This window comes from Lithobates pipiens, unplaced genomic scaffold (genome assembly GCF_037356315.1).
Source record: "Lithobates pipiens isolate NorthernLeopardFrog02 unplaced genomic scaffold, aLitPip1_a1.2 Scaffold_19, whole genome shotgun sequence".
NCBI lineage: Eukaryota > Metazoa > Chordata > Amphibia > Anura > Ranidae > Lithobates > Lithobates pipiens.
In genome coordinates, this window is record NW_027507764.1 from 433538624 (window position 1) to 433560677 (window position 22054).

Here is a 22054-nt window from a genome sequence, read left to right on the forward strand (position 1 = left end):
GTATAAATAAATAAATATAAACTCTAGTATATATCCCATAGATTGTAGACGCTATAGTTTTCATACAAACCAATCAATATACACTTTTTTTTATTTTTTTACCAAAAATATGTAGCAGGATGTGTTTTGGCCAAAATATAAGAAGAAATTAAATTTTTTTATTTTTTTATTGGATATGTTTTATAGCAGAAAGTAAAATATATATATATTTTTTGCTTTTTTTAATATTTTCAGTCTTTTTTCGTTTATATAATAAAAAATAAATAATGCAGTGGTGATCTAGTACCACCAAAAGAAAGCTCTATTTGTGTGAAAAAAATATATATAAATTTTGTTTGGGGACAGTGTTGCATGACTGCGAAATCGGCAGTTAAAATAACACCGTGCCATATAGCAAAAAATGGCCTGGTCATGAAGGGGGATAAATCTTCCCGGAGGTCTAGTGGTTTAGTGTATCTAGATCCAAAATCTTTTTTTTCTTTTTTTCTGGATAGAGTAGGAAGAGTTTTAACCCCTGCTAGGTTATTATTATTTGTGCACCACTGGGGAGATTTCCCTTCACTTCCTGTCCTAGAGATGCAACAGAAGGTTAAAAGTAAATCTCTAAATGTGATTGGGGTTCTTCTCTTAGATAGTTCACCCAGTAAAGGAGTCAGTACGATTGATAGTATACAGTGTCATCATTTGTAGGAGCTGGTTGTAGACATACCAGTGATGTAACTAGAAGGTGGAGGTGGAGGCGGGTGTAGTGGTATTGGTGGTGGCTGATGGACAGCAGCAGGAACAGCAGGTGGAGGAAGAGTGAGTTTTGTCAAATCAGCGGTTTCTGGAACGTTGGCGGCATCACCCTCTACTGCCCCAATTCCAGGCACCAGAGGAGGTTTGCACTCTAGAGGCCACAAAGAAGAAGAAGCGTGTGTAATTACGTGCAAACGTTCGGTTGGCGCGAGTGCGTCCACGTGTTCGTATTGGCGTGCGTCCGTTCGTACCAGGACTCGCACGCCTCTGATGGGGACACCGTGCATGATCCTTGGGACGAAGGTGAACTGCTGCTACACGGGGACGGATCTTCACATGGTGAGTTCTCTGACACCAGGAAAGGTACATCAGAATGCGGATGCCCTTTCTCGGGTCTACTGTCACTTGGCTCGTGGTGTCCAGACCCCTGGCTTGGAACAGGGTATTTCAAGGGGTTAATTGAAGAGGGCAGTTACTTCCCCTTCAGACCTGCTTATTGCCAGCTGGGCTGAAAATGTTAGAGGGGAGCTGTTTGAGTAGGAGAGAAAGAGAGACACAGCAGCATGCTGTGTGAAAGGATCCTTTGCTGTATTGCGTACCTGCTGGGGTGAGCAAAACCATATCAGAGACTGTAGCTCTGGCTAGAGCCATGTACTTTATCTATATATCAGCCTGTTGGTTAAAGAGATTGAACTTTTCCTACATCTGCACCTGTGTTACAAGACAAGTCTGTTGTTTCTTCTGTTTATTTTGCTGAATAAAGCCATTTTTACTTTACTGAACTATTTGAGCCGGCTCTTTACCCCTCCGATCGCCTACAAATGATTTATATCTATATATCTATATATATCTATATATATATATAGATATATATATATATGGCCTAAGTCTAGATGAATCACCCACACTTAAAGGGGCAGCTACACATTTTTTGTTTTCTTTTTCATACACATTATTTGAAGTGTATTGGGATAGGCTCTAGTGCATCTAATAAATTGTTTTTGATATATAACCAAATGTAATGTACTTCGGCTTCTTTCATTGTCTTTGTGTATTAGTTATACAGGCTTATCAGCGCCTCAACAGAGACAGAAAACCATTATCTCTTCTTTATTTCTACAGATATTTCCCAATTAAGACAGACACAACCATTGCCGCCACCCACATCACCACCACCCAAAGTGCCAGTCCTGTGCGCACAAAATAACTGTTTGAATGATGGAATCTGTGTTCTGGAAAACCAGCAGCCGGCATGCAGGTAAAAATGTCTTGCCTCAGTGCAGGAGTGTCAAACTCAATTTCATTGTGGGCCACATTGCATCAGCATTATAATTGCCCTTAACCACTTGAGACCCGCGCTATAGCCGAATGACGGCTACAGCGCGGATCTCCTTTGCCGGGACGACGTCTGCAGGTAAGCTGCACTTGTAAACCCAGAAGGCTTCGGGGAACAGAGGGCAGATAGGGTGACCATTTACAGCCAGGTGACTTCAAGTAATTGTAGCACCCTCTAGTGTAGAGTGCTAGGCTGTACATAGATTTCTTTTTGTAATATAGGTAAATTTAGGCTTGGCTACTCTTACCTCCCCCACTATCAAGCGGTCGGAAATTACCTGGATCTCAGTGTGTACTTGCTGGATCTCAGCACGGTGTGTCTCCTCCACTCTCTTAATGAGAGCCTCTATATCGGCTTTCGTTGGTAGAGCCTGGATTAAGCTCTTCAGATCCTCCGCTTCCGATCGTATACTACGAGGGGTGACTTCCTCGCATTCCTCTTTGCCGTTCCCGGCCTCGGTTGGGCTTTTCGTCTCCCCCCTATTCGTCCGCGCACTCGCCTCCGCTTCCGATCGTTTAGTGCGAGGGGTAGCTCCTTCGTTTTCCTCCCTGCCATTCCCAGCCTCAAATGAGCTTTTCATCTCCCCCCTGTTTGTCCGAGCGCTCACCACCTCGGGGGGCTTAGCTACGTCCGTAGTCTCCGCGATATGCCCGGCAGCTGACATCCGCCTCGGGGAGAAATACTGCTGTATAGCGGGTTGTGGGGCACTGCACCCTGCAGCTCTACGCGAGGTTTTCGTTTCTCTCTGTCTAGGCGCGCTCATTCCGGGATCCTCAGGTGCAAATCACCTATGACTGGCGGTTCAGCTAGGAGCACAGACTCTGCACGCCCTCACTCAGCCATGCTCAGACCACACCCCCCTAAGCAACAGATTTGAAGGAAAAATGGAGAGAGTGGAAAGGGAGAGCAAAGAGCAGGGTGAGACGTTGGTGAAGATGCAGCTTCAGATCGAGGAACTTGAAGATCGTAGTCGTCGCTGCAACTTGAGGCTCCGAGGAGTCCCAGAAGTCGCTGAGCAGGAGGACTTGCAGGAGAAGGTAATGAGCATTTTTCACATGATTTTAGAGGGTAATGTCCCGCCTAACATGGATTTGGACAGAGTACACAGGGCGCTAGGGCCTAAATCAGCAGACCCGCAAAGGCCCAGGGACATAATTTGCCGCCTCCATAGATACGCGCATAAGGAGACTTTGCTGAGGAAGGCATGGTTGGCTGGCAATATTGAGATAGAGGGATCAGTAGTGAAGCTCCTACCTGACTTATCCCGGGCCACACTACAGCGCAGAGCACAGTTGCGTGCTGTCTTGGACTGTGTACGGCGGGAGGGACATGCATACAGATGGAAATACCCTCTTGCTGTGGTAATAAGAAAAGGAACATCTACATGCACACTGAGACTATACAGCGATCTTCCAAAATTATTTGCCTTTATAGGTGTGGAGCCGTTTATGGTGCCGAACTGGAGACTCCCACTCTCTCAGCTACAGAGAAAAAAACCAGAAAGCACAGGAGGGAAAGAGAGGGAGTGGGAAAGATGAGACATATTACAGCACAATGAGACTTGTGTTAGAAATTAAGCTAAATTAACTCATATCCCTGAACCTATCCTTTTTTTTTGTTTCTTTTGTGCGCCTGTTGGGGCTTTTTCCCTTCTCTGTTTCCTTTTTTTCGTAGCCTCATCCCATAGGTTTTCAACTTGTCTAATTAATTCCCTCCATGATGATTTAAGAAGTATGGGAGGAGAGAGATATGCTCTTAATATCTTTTTTTGGATTAGGATGAATGGAGATAATGAGGGATGAGGTGGGGGCAGCGGGTGGGTGGGGGGGGGTCGGGGGGGGGATACAGGTGGAGAGTCTAAGATAAATACACAAATAAGATTAGGTAATTATAATAAAGGGGGGGGGGGGTTCAGGTCCCTGGGGGGGATTCACATGACCGAGGTTCCTAGAAGAGGTGGTCACTTAGGAGAGTAATATAATTTACTATTATAATTTACTAGGGATAAAGAGGGGGAAAATGGGATGATAGGGGTTGCAGTGGTTTCTTCTTTTTTTTTTTAGAAGTGTTGGGAGGAGGGGGGGATTTAATATAATACATAATATTTTTTTTTCTTTGGTTTTTTTCTTGTTTTTTGGGGGGGGAGGGAGTAATGGATGTGGAGGGTCAGTAAATATATATGGGAATGATGGTGCACAGGGGATGGTTTAGACTTGTGAGGGTTGAGAGGGTGGGATAAGGAGGGATATTGAGCTGGGGGGGAGAGTATATAGAATTAGGACACAAGAAACTGTTGGTTTCTTTTTTTTTTTTTTGGTCAATCACTAATCACCAATATTAGTAACTTTTAATATCACCACTAACAAAATAAAGCACATAGCTAGGGACCTGGGGGAAACGGAGGGTTTACGGATTGGGACCAGACCCCCCTACCTGAACTTAAGGATGAATAAAATAACTTTATAAGATGTGGCCTCCGGCCCCCCCCCTCTCTTTCTCCCTTTCTCCTTCTCCCCACCTTGCCTCCCCTCCCCCCTTTGAGGAGGAAAGGGAGAGAGGGAAAGGAAAAAGGGGAGGAAAAAGGGAAGTGAAAAGGGAAAGAAAAAAAAAAGAAAAGAAAATTTTTTTTTTTTTTTTTTTTTGGGATGAGGAGTGTAAGGTATTATATTGTATTGTTGCTTTATTGTATTATGGTACGGTTTTTTTTTTTTTTTTTTGGAACAAGGTCAATACACAATATGGCTCTTGGAGGAAGGAAGAGAGAAACGGAGAGGAGACATGGAAAATAGGAAAGGGGGGGGGGGATTGATATAAATTATATATACAGGAGAGGCTTAAGCTTTGGATAAATATAGAGATGGGTACATGTATGAATTTACAAACACAGGTGCAGCTGTGAATGTGTGTCTCCATACATGTATATGCAAGGGTATAGGTGTATATATGTAAAAGTATATACGTAGATGTGAATGGACAGACATAATTAACTTTGCCTCTACTATGGCTTCTGTCTCCTTTTTTTTTTTTTTTTTAACCCCCCCTCTCTTAAAAGAGCCATGTTGGAGTAGACACAATCTATGTGGAGAAGTAACAGGTGACAGTAGAAAACATGATATTATAAAAGACTGGCGGAGGGCACGGGGGAAGCTCGCCCAGGAGCAGCCAGGCACAACCACAAAACCCCATTAGGTAAACACTCATAATCCGGAGGGTCCGGAAATCGAGTGGGTAAAAGCAGTAGAGCTTTGAGATTCGTGGGGAGACCGTTGGTAAACGGCCAACCCAGGGATTGGTAGTGGGGGAGGGAGGGAGGGAGTAGCAGATTGGACGGGAGGGAGGGGGGCGGGAGGGGGTAGGGTTAGAGGGGGTTCTCCCCCCCCCCCTTTTTTTTTTTTTTTTTTTGTTTGCACCTTTACTTGTCTCTGCCTCTTTCCCCAAGGAGATATGGAAACTTTAAAAATAATGTCCCTGAATGTAAAGGGACTGAACGTCCCGGAAAAAAGATGAATGTTACTTCATGATTTAAAGAGATTGAAGATAGATGTAGCGTTTATTCAAGAAACACATTTCAGAGAAAATAATTTCTCTCTGCTGAGGTCTACGGGGTATCCAACGGTTTACCATGCGCTTAACCCGATTTCCAAAACTAAGGGAGTCACCATTATGATATCAAAAACAGTAGCATGGAATCATAGGGATTCTATGATAGATGCAAAGGGAAGGTATCTGTTTGTAAAGGGGACTATAGGAGGGGTAGGAGTTACATTAGCAACATATTATGCCCCCAATATACAACAAGACCTCTTTTTTAAAGAGATACTTGACAAACTTATGGAATTCGAAGAAGGACAGTTGATTATGGGGGGAGACCTTAATACCCCATTAATCCCCAGTGAAGATACCTCATCAGGGACATCGTCAGTGACACCTAAAATAAGAAAGAGGATAGCCCAGGCAATAACAGAAACAAAACTGGTAGATATATGGCGATTATTACACCCCAAGGAAAGAGATTACTCTTTTTTCTCCAATCCGCATAGAGTGTATTCACGGATAGATATGTTTTTTATTCCGCATAAACAATTATCCTCAGTTAAGGAAGCCACTATTGGTCTAATTACCTGGTCAGATCATGCCCCAATTTTTTTTAAATATAATTTAACGGGGAAAAAACATTTAACCTCTAGGATGTGGAAACTCAATGAGAGCCTCCTTCAGGATCCTTTAGTCCTGGAGGATGTCAGAAAGGAGATAAAATTCTTCTTTCAGGAGAACGAAGGCCCAGAAAGTTCCTTGGGAACAATCTGGGAAACGCACAAGGCAGTAATCAGAGGAGTATTGATTAAGCATGGAGCAAGGATTAAGAAGGAAAGAGAAACTAAGTTAACAGAATTATTAGTAAAAATGCAACATCTAGAAGCCCAACATAAACATGCCCAGAACTTAGAAGTTGAACAAGAATTAATAAGCACACGTAGGCAAGTTACAGATCTGCTACAGTACAGAGCTAAAATGGCAATTCAGATAGGACGTAAGTGTAGCTATGAATCCGGCAATAAATGCGGAAAACAACTAGCGAGAGCATTACGGGAAATACAATCCAAGACATACATACCTATAATTAGAAAAAAAGGTGGGGAGGAAGAACGAGTGCCAGAACAGATTGCTGGTGTGTTTGGCGATTTCTACTCCTCATTGTATAATCTGAATTTGAGGGCATCAGATCAAGCTAAGATAAATGAATACATAAGATCAAGCGAAATGCCGACTCTGACAAGTACTGCACAAGAGGAGATGGAATCCCCAATCACACTAGAAGAAGTACAAAACACGATAAAACAGATAAAAAGTGGGAAAGCACCTGGTCCAGATGGACTAACAGCCCAATATTATAAGACGCTTATGCCGGAATTATGTCCATATATGGTTAAACTGTTTAATGAAATAGGAGACATATCGACTTTCCACTCAGATACACTTAAAGCTACAATCACAGTGATACAGAAAGAAGGTAAAGACCCGAAACAATGTGGAAGCTATAGGCCAATATCTTTACTGAACGCAGATTTGAAAATATTTAGCAAATTATTAGCCTTGAGGATACAACAGTATTTGCCCTCTTTGATTCATCAAGACCAAGTGGGATTTGTCCCAACAAGAGAATCAAGGGACAATACTATTAAGGCCTTAAACCTAATACATACAGTCATCTCTACCGATACCCCCTGTATATTTCTGGGAACAGATGCAGAAAAGGCTTTTGATCGGGTGGGGTGGGGGTTCATGTTCTCGGTACTCCGACATATAAAGCTAGGAGGGAAAATGATGGGCTGGATAACAAGCTTGTATGAAAAACCTACAGCTCAAGTAAGAGTAAATGGAGTGGTATCTACATCTTTCCCAATAACAAATGGGACCAGACAGGGATGTCCACTGTCCTCTCTGTTATTTGCGTTGACCCTTGAACCACTTCTATGCAGAGTAAGGCTCAACAGGGATATCCAAGGAATAACCATAGGAGAAACCCATAATAAAGTCGCAGCATATGCAGATGATATGCTTTTTACAGTGACGAATCCGATAATCTCGCTCCCAAATCTATGTAAGGAAATCGAGACATATAGTACATTATCCCACTTTAAAATAAACTGCTCCAAGTCAGAAGCCTTAATGATAGCAGTCCCAGAGAAAATGACGAGACTAATAAAATTAAATTATAAATTTAATTGGACGAACTATGGCTTGAAATACTTGGGAATAACGATCGCAACAAACTTCAATAAGATATATGAATTAAATTTTGTATTAGTATTGAAGATGGTACGAGGATGCCTGGAGAGATGGCACAGGGGAATACATTCCTGGTTTGGAAGAAATAATATAATCAAGATGAATATTTTGCCAAAACTCCTGTACCTCCTCCAGGCAATCCCAATGTTAATACCAAGAAATTTCTTTAGAACTATACAAACATTATTTATGAAATTTATTTGGGCAGACAAACAACCAAGGATACGGAGGACATTAGCAACACCAGACATATACAAATATTACCATGCAATACATCTAGGTAGATTACTAGACTGGTGTCGACATGGAGATCAGAAAATATGGGTAAAATTAGAGCAAGCACAATGTAGGGAGCTACTACATAGAGCACCTTGGTGCTACAGAAATTTGACCTCAGATACGAAGCTACACCCTACAATAGGACCCACATTACAGATATGCTACCATCTCTTAGCTAAGAATAAGATATCGACACAGAACTCCCCTCTAGTCCCTATATTGGGTAACCCCCGATTTATACCAGGCATACAGAAAGGACCTTTTGATAAGTTGATTAAAAAAGGAATATATCAAGCTTCGCATTTCGTGAAAAAAGGTAAATGGCCAACAATGCAGGAGATGATAGATAGAAAAGGCCCTTTTCAATTAGATTTCTGGCAGGCGGCACAATTAGGACATTTTCTAAAAACAGAGATAGTGCCAGAGTTACTAGAGCGAGACTATATGCCATTTGAGAAACTCTGTATGGAAAAGGAACCAATTACGCATGCAATCTCGAAAATGTACGCGTTACTGATTAAACCCGTCGAAAATTTTCAGGTACCCTTCTTTAGGAAGTGGGAAATAGACCTAGGAAGGACTTTTTCTGAGGAGCAGAAGAAAAATATGATACAATCAATTTTTAAAACAGCAACATGCACAAAACTACAGGAAACTAATTATAAAATTATCGCACAGTGGTATAGAACACCAGAAAAACTTCAAAAATATTTCCCTCATATATCAAATAAGTGTTGGAGGTGCCAGAAAGAAGTGGGAAATTTTTTACATATATTTTGGTCATGTCCAAAAATTAAGAAATACTGGAAAGAGGTACGAGATATCGCTCAAAAATTCAGTGAAGTAGAAATACGGGAGGACCCAGCAGTATTCCTCCTGAACTTGTCAGAGACCTCAGGAAATATAGGTGGGAATTCCATCCTGTGTCACTTGGTAAATACAGCCAAGTCATGTATAACACTTAGGTGGAAACAAATACAACCCCCCAGTGTAAGCATGTGGTTGAAGAAAGTTGAGGAGGTGAACAGGATGGAAGACCTAATATGGACAGCCAGGAAAAGAAGGAAAACTTACTTGGAAATATGGACACCATGGAACCTCTATATCTCCTTGGAGGAGGGAAGGAGACAGATTGATGCGATTTAAGGGGGAGGAGGGGGAGATATAGGGGAAGGAGATGAGAACTCCCCCCCTTTTTTTTGGCTTGGTCCCCCCCTTTTTTTTTTTTCTCAGGGGGGGGGGAGAAGAATAGGGGGGAAAATATCAGGGGGGGAAGATGAGAAATAAGAGGATAACAATATAACTCTGGCCTGATTGGGAACAGTACCAACCTAGGACCAGACATGGGGTATGTGGGACTGAGAGTGAAGTCTCTATGATATTGCCCCGATATATTATATAGATTACCATTAACCTAGCCTGCTCTCTCTTTGGATTTATACATTACATTATAAAGGGAATAAGAGGCTAAGGGAATAGAATGAATTGTTATGCTCTTTTTGTTTATTATGTATGAATATGGAAACACGATGTATGACTCTTAGATTGTTTATGTAAAATTATATTCTTGTTTACTTGAGGAAAAAAAAAAATGGAAAGGGAAAAAAATAAATAAATAAAGAAATTGAAAAAAAATTTTTAGGCTTGGCTGGGAGCCAAGTCTGTGTTTAATCTGGGCCGGGGTGAGTGATCTAGGGAGGATGGAGGACTCATAAGGCAACACCTCTGGTGCCTCCCCTTGCTTGCTGGAGCCTTGGTGAGGCTTCCGGAGGAATGGAATGAAGGCTGGGAGGAGCTGCCTGGAATGTTAAGGAGGGCCCTGGCTGGTCCTCAGCAAGTGGGCTGATAGGGGGTGGGTCCCTCTTGAATACTCAGTCAGGCCAGCAGGGGCAGTGCAGAGTTTGGGTGGAAGCTGGAGATAGTGTTGAGGAGGCTGTCAGTGGCCCTTGAGGGTAGCCACCCCCTAGTCTGTCCTGTCCAGAGGCACGGGAGCAAGAATGAGGACAACAGGAGCCACCTAGCACATCTGATGCCGCGTACACACGATCAAACAATTGGGTGGAAAAGTCCGGCAAACTCAAGTCCGCCGGACAATCCCCCCGTGTGTAGCCTCCGGCATACTTTTTTGACCCGAAAGTACGGCGGACTTAGAAAGTAGTTTTGCACTCCAATCTTCCCGCCGGACTCGCATTTCGGCGGTGTGTATGCCAGTCCGCCGTAGTTTTGAAATGAACGGACTTTTCCCGCCCGGAGAAAAGTCCGCTCATTTGAGCGGGTCTCCAGGTAGGCGGGGCCCGCGAAGGAGACGTCGCTGGCCCCGCCACCTGGTATGGACTTAAAGGGGAACCCCAACGCCAAAAAAAAACGGCGTGGGGGTCCCCCCAGGTCCACATCAGAACCTTGTCCGAGCACGCTACCCGGCCAGCCAGGAAAGGGGGGGCGAGCGAGCGCCCCCCCCTCCTGAGCCGTACCAGGCCGCGTGCCCTCAACATGGGGGGGTGCCCCCGAAGTCGAAAGAAGAGGCCGGCGGCGAGGAAGAAAGCCGGGCTCCTTCGCTAGTAAAAGAGCTAGAAGAAGATAGCGGAGGAGTCCGGCGAGAAGACCCCCCGAAGACGGAAGACCCCGGAGCTGTGCAATAAACTATTTTATCTTATGTGTTGTTTTTTTTGTACTTTATTACACAGGTGAATGGGTAGGGGTACATTTTACCCCTTACTCATTCACATAGGGTGGGGGGGGGCTGGTATCTGGGGGCCCCCTTAATAAAGGGGGCTCCCGGATTCTGATAAGCCCCCCCGCCCACAGACCCCGACAACCAACGGCCAGGGTTGATGGGAAGAGGCCCTTGTCCTTATCAACATGGGGACAAGGTGCTTTGGGGTGGGGGGGCGCACGCCCCCCCTTCCCCAAGGCACCCCTCCATGTTGAGGGCACGCGGCCTGGTACGGCTCAGGAGGGGGGGCCGCTCGCTCGCCCCCCTTTCCTGGCCGGCCAGGTAGCATGCTCGAACAAGAGTCTGATGTGGACCTGGGGGGACCCCCACGCCGATTTTTTTCGGAGTTGGGGTTCCCCTTTAAGTCCATACCAGGTGGCGGGGCCAGCGATGTCTCCTTCGCGGGCCCCGCCTACCTGGAGAAGCGCTCGAAATGAGCGGACTTTCCTCCGTGTGTGTGGGCGAGTCCGTTCATTTCAAAAGTAGGGCGGATAGTACGGCGGACTTAGTACGCCGTATTAGTCCACTGAAAAAGTGCCATGTGTGGGCAAGTAGCTCATTCGGAAAGTCCGACGGACAGTCTGGCGGGAAGTCCGCCAGACTAAGTCCGTAGGATAGTTCGCTACGTGTGTACGCGGCATGAGATATCTCCAGGGAGAACACAGCTGTGTGGCTGGTGAGTGTGGCAGTCTGAGAGGACTGTAGGAAGTAGCCAGGAGGGCTAGTGAAAGGGGCAGCTGTAGCCAGGTGGGCTGGCAGTGCCTGAAGAGGTGGTGCTGGGATCAGTAGTTACAGGTATGTAGCAGGACACTGGACTTTTTCTCTACGCACCAAAGGGGCCCGCAGTCCCTGCCTGTAAAGGGCTTTTGCTTGATCTGGCTGAGTGCCTTGCCACATTCATCAAACAGTGTTCCGGCTGGGTCTGAGTTGTTCCTGCAAGCAAGTGATGTACTGGAGGATGAGGAGTGTATACAGAGAGTGAATATATTTGAGTGTCCCTGAAGAGACTTTGTTCCAGTCAAGTGAGCATTCCATAATAACCCTATCCCTATTCAAGTTTATTAACCCCTAATAAAAAAAATAAAACGTTTCCAATTTCAAGCGAGCCTGTAGAAATTTGGTGTGCCTGGCTGTGCAGGACCCCTATTCACCAGCGGCTCCTACGGGGGCTGCCCTACATAATGCAATGGTTGTTTGATGTATAAAGGGTGATGTGAACCTGTCACATGAAATAAACTACTAATTAAGGTGACACTGCTGAATCAAGATGCTATATCAGACACATGGGAATTACATTGTCTTATGTCTTCAACTGACACCTATACCTTCATTGGGAGAAAAAATAATGAAGCACGGCCTTTGTGTAATTTGAATCTGAAATCCAAAGTAAGGGATTCAGAATCTGCAAATATCAAATGCAATACAAATGAACCCAGAACGTAGGATGCTACAAACCCAAAACACAAAGATGTAAATATCACCTAAAATATAGTGTACATTCCTCACTTTCCTACCTGGCACTTTTACCCTCTTCCTGACCAGGAAAATTTTCAGCTTTCAGCACTATCACACTTTGAATGACAATTGCGCAGTCACGCAACGCTGTATCCAAATTACATTTTGTATTTTTTTTACACACAAATAGAGCTTTCCTTTGGTGATATTTAATTACCACTGAGTTTTTTATTTTTTGTTAAATATACAAAAATAAACATTTTTCATAGTTTGTTATAAAATTTAGCAAACATGTAATCTTTCTCCCTTTACTGATGTGCGCTGATGAGGTGGCACTGATCAGGCGGCACTGATAGGTGGCACTGACCGGTGGCACTGATGAGGCTACACTGATAGGCGCCACTGATGGGCACTGATAGTCAACTCTAATGGGCACTGATGGGTGGCACTGATGGGCTCTAATAGGTGGCACTGATGGGCTCTAATAGGTGGCACCAATAGGTGGCACTGATTGGCAGCACTGATGGGCACTGATTGGCAGCACTGGTGACCACTGATTGGGAGCACTGGTGGGCACTATTGGGACTGCACTGATAGTCAGGGCACTGATAATCAGTGCCCTGATTATCAGTGCCGATGTGCTTTTAGCCATTTATCAGCTCTCTTTTTCTCTCCTCATGCTGTCAGCATGAGAAAAGGAAAGCTGATAACCGTCTTGTGCTTACTTCTGCGATCAACTTTCATTGGACACAGCTGATTACGTGGTAAAGGGCTGCTGTGATTGGCCCCTTCCCCAGATCTGTGATCAGCTGAGTCCACAGGAGGTGCACAGACAGCAGGATTACGGGAGGACATCCATGTACGCCCTCCCGGCAAATTAAGCCTGCGCTGTAGCCGTCTTTCGGCTATAGGGCGGGAAGGTGTTAAACATATATTTTTTTTTTTTAAAAAGTACATAAATAGATCACCTTCCATGTCCAGTTTCAATATTTTATTATACTGTATATAGCATGCAAGAAAAATGACACATAATTAAAAACCATGGTATTGACTATAAAAAATAGAATACATCTCACATAAAGCAATCATGGCATTCAAGGTAATTCCTCCTCTAGGGTGGTAATAAATATATGATTTAATGTTATAAAAAAAAAAAGGATACAAAGGGGCACAGAAAGGCTTATTTACAGTAAGAGCTGTGGAATAGACTCCCTAAAAACTAGTTCTGGCCAGCTCAGTAGATACCTGGTTGCCTCCTGGGGGAATTTACTGGAGCAAATTGCACCATGCCCGTAGGGCTTTTTTTTTTTTTTGATCTTCCTTTGGGTCAACTGTGGGTTAAAGATTCTGTATTTTGTGTTTTTTTTATTCTGTTGGTTGAACTAGATTGACATTTTGTTTTTTTTTCACCCTGACTAACTTGGCAGCTAACTAAGGTCTTCATTCTCTACCTTTGTGGCTGCAGTATAGTAGCAGCCTCCTCTCTCCCTTTAACTCTGCAAAGTGGCAGTGGGTACCAGGCCTGGAGTGCACTGACTTTCAGCACCTGGTTCTGCAGGAAGATGGAGTGAAGTTGGGAGGAAAGAGATGTGGAGCAAGTTGGCAGAGCTTCCCATCAATGAGGACTCGGAGCCCCAGGTGAATGAAGACTGCTGAGCTGAGGGTCTCCCTCTGGCCTCTTGGGTTATATGGGAGCTCTTAGATTAGTATTATGGCATTAGGGGTATGTGGCGCATAGGGATGAGCTTCGAGTTCGAGTCGAACTCATGTTCTACTCGAACATTGCCTGTTCGCCTGTTCAGCGAACAGTGAACAATTTGGGCTGTTCGCAGCAAATTCGAAAAGCCGGAACACCCTATACAAGTCTATGGGAGAAATCTAAAGTGCTCATTTTAAAGGGTAATATGCAGGTTACTGTCCTAAAAAGTGTTTGGGGACCCGGGTCCTGCCCCAGGGGACATGGATCAATGCAAAAAAAAGTTTTAAAAACGGCCGTTTTTTCAGGAGCAGTGATGATTAAAGTGAAACAATAAAAGTGTAATATTCCTTTAAATTTCGTAGCTGGGGGGTATCTATAGTATGCCTGTGAAGGGGCGCATGTTTCTGGTGCTTAGAACTGTCGCTGCACAAAGTGTCATTTGTGCAGGAAAAAAAGTCTTTTAAAATCACTTGCGGCTAAATTGTCGGGTCTCCGTAATACAGAGAACACTCAATGAGTGTTCTCTGTATTAGCCGACAATTCATTCATTCATTGATTAAAAAAAAAAAAAAAAAAGCGTGGGGGTTCCCCTAAATTCAATCAAAAGGCCCTTCAGGTCTGACATGGATATTAAGGGGAACCCCGTGTCAAATTTAAAAAAAAAATTGACGTGGGGGTCCCCCCAAATATCCATACCAGACCCTTCAGGTCTGATATGGATATTAAGGGGAACCCCGCATCAAATTTAAAAAAAAATTGACGTGGGGGTCCCCCTAAATATCCATACCAGACCCTTTATCAGAGCACGCAACCTGGCAGGCCGCAGGAAAAGAGGGGGGGACGAGAGAGCGGCCCCCCCTCCCTCCTGAACCGTACCAGGCCACATACCCTCAACATTGGGAGGATGCTTTGGGGGTCTGTGACCCCTCAAAGCACCTTGTCCCCATGTTGATAAGGACAAGGACCTCATCCTCACAACCCTGGCCGTTGGTTGTGAGGGTCTGCGGGCGGGGGGCTTATCAGAATCTGGAAGCCCCCTTTAACAAGGGGACCCCCAGATCCCGCCCCCCCCCTGTTTGAAATGGTAAGGGGGTACAAAAGTACCCCTACCATTTCACAAAGAAAGTGTCAAAATGGTTAAATAAGACAAACACACTTTTGAAAAATTCCTTTATTAAAAATAAAAAATAAATAAAAAAATTCCAGCGGTGCTAATCCACTCTTGCTATCCAGCGACGGGGCTCCGGGGTCCAGCGATGGATGATCATATCCAGCGACGGGGGATCTCTCAGTCCAGCGCTGTCCATACCTCCTTCTTCTGTCTCCACTGCGGAGACACTGCAGAGAGCCGAGCGCTGACATTTCTTATATTGGGAGGGCGGGGCCACCCGTCACCTGACCCCGCCCCTCTGACGCAGGAGAGGGAAGCCAGGGGTTCCCCAGTGACGTGTGGGTGACCCCGCCCCCTCTGATGTAACGGAAACCTGCGTTACATCAGAGGGCGCGGGGTCACCCACACGTCACTGGGGAACCCCTGGCTTCCCTCTCCTGCGTCAGAGGGGCGGGGTCAGGTGACGGGTGGCCCCGCCCTCCCAATATAAGAAATGTCAGCGCTCGGCTCTCTGCAGTGTCTCCGCAGTGGAGACAGAAGAAGGAGGTATGGACAGCGCTGGACTGAGAGATCCCCCGTCGCTGGATATGATCATCCATCGCTGGACCCCGGAGACCCGTCGCTGGATAGCAAGAGTGGATTAGCACCGCTGGAATTTATTTTTTATTTTTTTTATTTTTAATAAAGGAATTTTTCAAAAGTGTGTTTGTCTTATTTAACCATTTTGACACTTTCTTTGTGAAATGGTAGGGGTACCTTACCATTTCAAACAGGGGGGGGCCGGGATCTGGGGGTCCCCTTGTTAAAGGGGGCTTCCAGATTCTGATAAGCCCCCCGCCCGCAGACCCTCACAACCAACGGCCAGGGTTGTGAGGATGAGGCCCTTGTCCTTATCAACATGGGGACAAGGTGCTTTGAGGGGTCACAGACCCCCAAAGCATCCTCCCAATTTTGAGGGTATGTGGCCTGGTATGGTTCAGGAGGGAGGGGGGGCCGCTCTCTCGTCCCCCCCTCTTTTCCTGCGGCCTGCCAGGTTGCGTGCTCGGATAAAGGGTCTGGTATGGATATTTAGGGGGACCCCCACGTCAATTTTTTTTTTAAATTTGATGTGGGTTTCCCCTTAATATCCATATCAGACCTGAAGGGTCTGGTATGGATATTTGGGGGGACCCCCACGTCAATTTTTTTTTTAAATTTGACACGGGGTTCCCCTTAATATCCATGTCAGACCTGAAGGGCCTTTTGATTGAATTTAGGGGAACCCCCACGCTTTTTTTTTTTTTTTTTTAATCAATGAATGAATGAATTGTCGGCTAATACAGAGAACACTCATTGAGTGTTCTCTGTATTACGGAGACCCGACAATTTAGCCGCAAGTGATTTTAAAAGACTTTTTTTCCTGCACAAATGACACTTTGTGCAGCGACAGTTCTAAGCACCAGAAACATGCGCCCCTTCACAGGCAGACTATAGATACCCCCCAGCTACGAAATTTAAAGGAATATTACACTTTTATTGTTTCACTTTAATCATTATTAAAATCACTGCTCCTGAAAAAACGGCCGTTTTTAAAACTTTTTTTTGCATTGATCCATGTCTCCTGGGGCAGGACCCAGGTCCCCAAACACTTTTTAGGACAGTAACTTTCATATTACCCTTTAAAATGAGCACTTTAGATTGTGAACGTTCGAGTCCCATAGACTTTAATAGGGTTCTAAAGTTCACACGAAGTTTAGGTCTGTTCGCAGGTTCTGGTGCGAACCAAACAGGGGGGTGTTCGGCTCATCCCTAGTGGCGCATGTATCACAAGGCATGGTGCTGTGTGTATTGGGGTGCATAGGGCAGCATATATTATTTATGATACTGAAAGAACTATAAACGGCTCACTGTGATGTAATATTTCATTACAGCTTTATTTGCTTAATGTTACAGTACACTATACACTCTGGAGTGGCATTGACACTTTTGGATTATTTGGAAACAATTCTCCTTTAAATCCTAGTTCCACCTTAAACTATTTCACGTGCCCCTTGCAAAATATTTAAACCTTGTTTGCATTACTTTCTATACTGAATATGCATATCTGGGTATATCACAGATTAATAAATACCGTACACTTTTTACAGGTGTAAAACATCTGGAGACCGGTGGTATGTGGGAAACAGATGTGAAAAGGAGATCCGGAACAAAGGCACCGTGTGGACCATGTCTTCCTTATGTGCACTACTCTCTCTTTTTATGCTTACTCTTGTGAATGTAGTATGACATCCAATCAATGTGGGCTGTTATATTAAAATAAATAACATTTAAAGTGAAATTCCAAACACAAATGTTTGCTTGTTTGTTTTTGTTTTCTATAGAATAGAGTTACCACCTCTGTCAGATTTTTACTGCTGACTGTGCCACCTTTGGAGAAATGCCCCCTCATTTCCTGTTTTGTCACTGGGACAGGAAATGGAGATACATCTGTCCAACAAAGCCACTAATAAATCATAAAAAACACTTGTTTTTTTGGAAAGTGCTATAGGATTGGAACCTCTGTGTCACTAGAACAGGAATCTCCAAACTATGGCCCTCCAGCTGTTGCAGAACTACACATCTCATGAGGCATTGTAAAACTCTGACAATCACAAACATGGCTAGGCATGATGGCAATTGAAGTTCCTGAACAACTGGAGGGCCATAGTTTGGAGACCCCTGCACTAGAAGATGGTGAGAGGGGAGATATCTTTAACAACCATACAGACAACAATAAATCACGACAGAGGTTCTTCTTCTAACCCACTTTGCCCTCAACTGAAAAAAAAAAAAGGATTTTGGCTGAAGTCTATGCTTTAATAAATACTACATTACCATGGTTCATTATTTCAGTAAATCGGTAAATTTGATTGCATTTGTAATATACTTTGTTCATTTCACATTTTTTTAGCCCAGCAAAATCCACAAACCTGATGCATAAGGACTGACTATTAAAATATCTTCCTGGTAGCCTGGACTAAAGGCCATCTCCATATATTTTTCTTTTGATAACAATAGTCCAGTTTTGAGAGAGTTATTAGTGTGACCTTTTTAGGCATGATCATTGGTCTATAAATTTTTATATATTTTTGTAATAAAATATTTTGTTTTTAAATTTTTACATTGTACACAGTTGAAGGTAAATCTAAAGGAAATTGAAAAAGAAAACTGTATAATGTATGGACAACTTGAATCGGTAGTAGTAAACCGTAGTAAACCGCATCCAAAACACATCCGTTTTCAGGCAAGTATTCCCAAGAAAAGGATTTTCCTTGTAAGCCCTCCAGCATCATTCTGTCACCGTTGAAGGCGTTTCCATCTTCACCCAGTCCTCTTTCCAGGTTCACAGGCTTCAGCTATCTGATTGGCCATGCCAGTAATGATGTCACTCCCGCACATGCGGATGGGAGTCGCTATTTATGGTACAACACTGAAGGGACAGCATGGGTATGCCGTTCCTTCAGCGTGCATTTGCAGGTGACGTCTCTGGCTGCATCTAAAGTAAATATCTCCTAAAGGTGTAGGAGATATTTACTGTACCTGTAGGTAAGCCTTATTATAGGGCAGAGACTTTGGTTTGTACACAGTGGAATGTGATATTCTTTTACTTGTGGCAAAGGTTTGCTTTATTACAAAGAAGGAATTTCATATATTTTGTATGGTTCACTATATGTTCATAATTATTCACTTAATCTGGTGGTAGACTGTTTAATATTAGTAGGTTAATATTAGCACAATTATTAATTTAAAACATTTTATTTTTGCGTAGCAGTTCACATATATATAATTGCAGCTATATTATTTAGTTATCTTTTTAATATTTATTTCTCACATATTGTAATATTTATTCACATCAACGCTTTAGTATATTTTTACACATTAATTTCATCAACACACCTACAAGGGAACAAAAACACTAACAGTAAACAGTCACAAAGTCAAGCAAATTTTTACAGTACAGCAACATAAATGCAAGTACTTTTGGACCTGAACCCCACCAGGCATCTCAAACAGAATATCGCACTTGTAAAAAAGAGAACCAGAACCTTTGGAAGAGTATGTCTGATAATAAATTTGGCAGTACCTCCAGAGGCGGCTCTCTAATTATGCAAAGTAGGCGGTGGCCTAAGGCCTCGCCCTCCTAGGGTCCTCGCTCCTGCCTACTTTGCCTAAAGAGCCTCCTCTAGCTATCATCATACATCAGTCCCAGGTGCCTCCTCGTTCAGAGCAGAGGCGGCTCTCTAATTAGGCAAAGTAGGCGGTGGCCTAAGGCCTCGCCCACCTAGGGGCCTCGCTCCCGCCTACTTTGCCTAAAGAGCCGCCTTTAGCTATCATCAAACATCAGTCCCAGGTGCCTCCTTGTTCAGAGCAGAGGCGGCTCTCTAATTAGGCAAAGTAGGCGGTGGCCTAAGGCCTCGCCCTCCTAGGGGCCTCGCTCCCGCCTACTTTGCCTAAAGAGCCGCCTCTCGCTATCATCATACATCAGTCCCAGGTGCCTCCTCGTTCAGAGTACAGTCAGCCCGCCTCCTCTCTTCTCTGTAACACCCCGCCCCACTCCTGTCAAGAAAACTTCACTGGAAGTGGAACTGCAGTGCAGGTGTCCTTCCAGTCAGAACACCAGCAGACACATAGAAACCTTCAACTGGCCTGCCCCAACATCAAATCCTGTCCGTCCTTTCTTGTGCAAGGGCAGGGCACAGCTAGCATCTCAGCACAGGATCACCGAGTCTACCCTCCTTCCAGGGCGGGGCTTCCCTGATGGAAACGGAGCCAATTCAGCCTGTGTGTGCACTGTGCAGCCGATGGACTGAACTATGAGGGGACAGAGCCTTGCTATATGTGAGGTAAATGTGACTAGGGGGTGCATGTCACTATGTCACTGGGGGGGTGGTACATGTGACTGGAGGGGGGGTGGTACAGTGGTGTCAGTGTGCTCTGTCTCAGAACTGGTGTCAATGTGCTTTGCCTCAGCGATGGTGTCAGTGTGCTCTCAGCATTCGTGTCAGTGTGCTCAGCGCTGGTGTCAGTGTGCTCTCAGAGTTGGTGTCAGTGTGCTCTCAGCGTTCGTGTCAGTGTGCTCAGCGCTGGTGTCAGTGTGCTCTCAGAGTTGGTGTCAGTGTGCTCTCAGCGTTGGTGTCAGTGTGCTCTCAGCGTTGGTGTCAGTGTGCTCAGCGTTGGTGTCAGTGTGCTCTCAGCGTTGGTGTCAGTGTGCTCTTAGCGTTGGTGTCAGTGTGCTCTCAGCGTTGGTGTCAGTGTGCTCTATCTCAGTACTGGTGTCAGTGTGCTCTGTCAGCCCTGGTGTCAGTGTACTCTACCTCAGCCCTGGTGTCAGTGTGCTCTGTCTCAGTGTTGGTGTCAGTGTGCTCTCAGTGCTGGTGTCAGTGTGCTCAGCGCTGGTGTCAGTGTGCTCTATCTCAGCGCTGGTGTCAGTGTGCTCTATATCAGCGCTGGTGTCAGTGTGCTCTATCTCAGACCTGGTGTCAGTGTGCTCTCATCGCTGGTGTCAGTGTACTCAGCGCTGGTGTCACTGTACTCAGCGCTGGTGTCAGTGTGCTCTATCTCAGACCTGGTGTCAGGGTGCTCTGTGTCAGCCCTGGTGTCAGTGTGCTCTATCTCAGAACTGGTGTCAGTGTGCTCTGTGTCAGAACTGGTGTCAGTGTGCTCTGTGTCAGAACTGGTGTCAGTGTACTCTGTGTCAGCCCTGGTGTCAGCGTGCTCTGCCTCAGCGATGGTGTCAGTGTGCTCTGCCTCAGCCCTGGTGTCCGTGTGCTCTGCCTCAGAGCTGGTGTCAGTGTGCTCTCAGAGTTGGTGTCAGTGTGCTCTCAGAGTTGGTGTCAGTGTGCTTAGCACTGGTGTCAGTGTGCTCAGCGCTGGTGTCAGTGTGCTCAGCGCTGGTGTCAGTGTGCTCTCAGCATTGGTGTCAGTGTGTTCAGTGCTGGTGTCAGTGTGCTCTATCTCAGTACTGATGTCAGTGTGCTCTGTCAGCCCTGGTGTCAGTGTGCTCTGCCTCAGCGTTGGTGTCAGTGTGCTCTGCCTCAGCGTTGGTGTCAGTGTGCTCTGCCTCAGCGTTGGTGTCAGTGTGCTCTCAATGTTGGTGTCAGTGTGCTCTCAGCGCTGGTGTTGGTGTCAGTGTGCTCAGCGCTGGTGTCAGTGTGCTGTATCTCAGTGCTGGTGTCAGTGTGCTCAGCGCTGGTGTCAGTGTGCTCTGTCTCAGTACTGGTGTCAGTGTGCTCTCAGCGCTGGTGTCAGTGTGCTCTCAGCGCTGGTGTCAGTGTGCTCTATCTCAGCGCTGATGTCAGTGTGCTCTCAGCGCTGATGTCAGTGTGCTCTCAGCGCTGGTGTCAGTGTGCTCAGCGCTGGTGTCAGTGTGCTCTATCTCAGCGCTGGTGTCAGTGTGCTCTCAGCACTGGTGTGATTGAGCACATTGACACCAGTACTCTTAATATATGCAATTCATTTTTTTTTCTTGAATTATTTTTTCCCCCCATTATAGATGTGAATGGGGCCTCATGTCTAGGTTATGCCTAAGGCCTCACAAAGCCTAGAGCCACCTCTGGTAGGTTGGCAACACTGATCCCAAAGCCCGGCAACTGCGGCTGGATGCCACCATCTTGAATGTGAAGTCAGCAGCCCCAGTAGACGTAGAGCTGTCATTCAGTTGATTCTCTACACTACAGTATTCTCTGCATTCCTCTTTCGGCTGCCATATAGTACTAGGGATACAGTATTTTCTTTTAAAGAATAACCTTTACTGGACAGTGCTGACCAATCAGAATCCACCTAGCCCATACTGTGAGTGCTGGAGGAGAAGAGTGAAAGACAGGATTTCAAATCCCTGGACCGGTAAAGCATTATCCCGATGCCCGACAGCGGGTAATCGTGGAACCCTGGTACAACGGGACTGGGGAGGGGGCC

General features: G+C 45.2%; 1 long non-coding RNA gene across 2 annotated transcripts; it reads left to right on the top strand.

Moving 5' to 3' along the window:
* The first annotated feature begins 885 nt into the window (after positions 1 to 885).
* On the top strand, positions 886 to 17398 carry LOC143998343 (uncharacterized). Of its 2 annotated transcripts, none has more exons than XR_013277866.1 (3): positions 886 to 1077; positions 1861 to 1996; positions 17248 to 17398. It is a non-coding gene; the product is annotated as an uncharacterized LOC143998343 (long non-coding RNA). The 2 variants fall into 2 exon arrangements; XR_013277865.1 differs by lacking the exon at positions 886 to 1077 and adding an exon at positions 1233 to 1345.
* Positions 17399 to 22054: the final 4656 nt, after the last annotated feature.